The 1379-nt window shown below is 41.3% G+C and overlaps 1 pseudogene; it reads right to left on the bottom strand.

The window, feature by feature from the left end:
- Positions 1-665: 665 nt before the first annotated feature.
- The window catches only part of LOC138144474 (nucleolysin TIAR-like), a 2300-nt pseudogene continuing 1586 nt past the window's right edge, over positions 666-1379 (bottom strand).

The following is a 1379-nucleotide window of genomic DNA, read 5'->3' as shown; positions in this document are numbered from 1 at the left end:
ACAACTTCTCACTCCTACTAATTTGAGAACTAAAAGATTCTTTTATCATTTGGAATCAGGCCTTTTCAGATGATATTCTGGATATAAACTGGTATATTCATTAGAACAAATTTTGACTGAGAGCATATTCCTGTAATTGGGGTAGCCAAAGCAGAGAAGAAAGTTGAACTCCAGTCGGTGGAAGGTAATAGCTCTGTAAAATGACTGGAGGGAGTGAGGGCAGTTGCATTATTTTAACCCCCCCCCCCCAAAAAAAATCTTATTAATTCAAGTCATTAGTGAATTAGTGGATTCAAATGAAGGAGAAAAGAAAGGTCTGAAATTTTTCATAATATCAGTCACAGAATTTTAGAACTAGAAAAGTTCTTAGTATCTAATCTACCTGTTTTGGGTTGTTCTTGGTTTTTGGAATCAGAATTGTCTTTGACTTTACTTTTGTTTTTGTACACAAAGGAAAATCGTGGTCATCATGAACAAAAACTTAAAAAGGCAGAACTAGAAGACATGTGTGTCCTTCACCAAAGCAAAGCTTTGCTAAAGGTTCCAAACATTTCCATTTTAAAAATAAATATTTCCATTTCCTGATGTCTACATTCCCGTCTTCACAGAGTGTCACTGGAAAATGAAGCCTATCATGAATTATCTTTTGTTTAAAGTGTCCCAGCTCACTGTGTTTGGTAACTTGCCATGCCATATCCATCTTGGTTAGGTATTAAAGGAGCAATTTATCCTTGGGCAGACTGAGCACCAAATCCACCCATCCAGGCTGCAGATGAAGATTGGCCAACTCCAAATCCTTACTGATTCCATGCTTGTTGCCCATTGTGATAGTAATGGCAATTAAAGATTCCCCTGTATTGGCTTGGTTTTCAAATTGATTGTGTTAAAACCCAGAGCTTGTTAATCCCACCTGTGGGATGGACTTGTTGATGTGAAAAGAAAGTCCTGAACTGGGAGGAGCTGGTGACGTAGATTTGGAGAGATAAGAGAGAGGCGGAAGATCTTTTTGGAAGCAGCACCTCGTGGAGAGAGAGAGAGACTAAGAGAATTGCTGGTGGCCGCTTTAAATTGCCCTGGACTTTTGAGACCTGCCCCCTGAGCTGCCAAGGACTGAGGAGACATGGCTGTTTTGCTGGTACTTTGTCTGTCTGTTTTGATGTTATTTTGCCAGATTTGTCCACTGGTGAAAGACTGTCCTGTTGAAGAAGTCCTGGAACCTGGCATTTGGTTAAGAAGCCCTGAGACTGTCCTGCAGACAGAGAGTGAATACTGTCCACTGGTGAGGGACAGTGCTGTTGTTGCAGGGGTCTGGAGACTGTCCTGCAGACAGAATGAATACTGTCCACTGGTGAAGGACAGTGCTGTTGTTGCAGGGGTCT

Source organism: Petaurus breviceps, unplaced genomic scaffold, assembly GCF_028583685.1.
Source record: "Petaurus breviceps papuanus isolate PSGF00001 unplaced genomic scaffold, PetGlider_PUasm1.0 90701, whole genome shotgun sequence".
NCBI lineage: Eukaryota > Metazoa > Chordata > Mammalia > Diprotodontia > Petauridae > Petaurus > Petaurus breviceps.
This window is presented reverse-complemented; position numbering and strand designations above follow the sequence as displayed.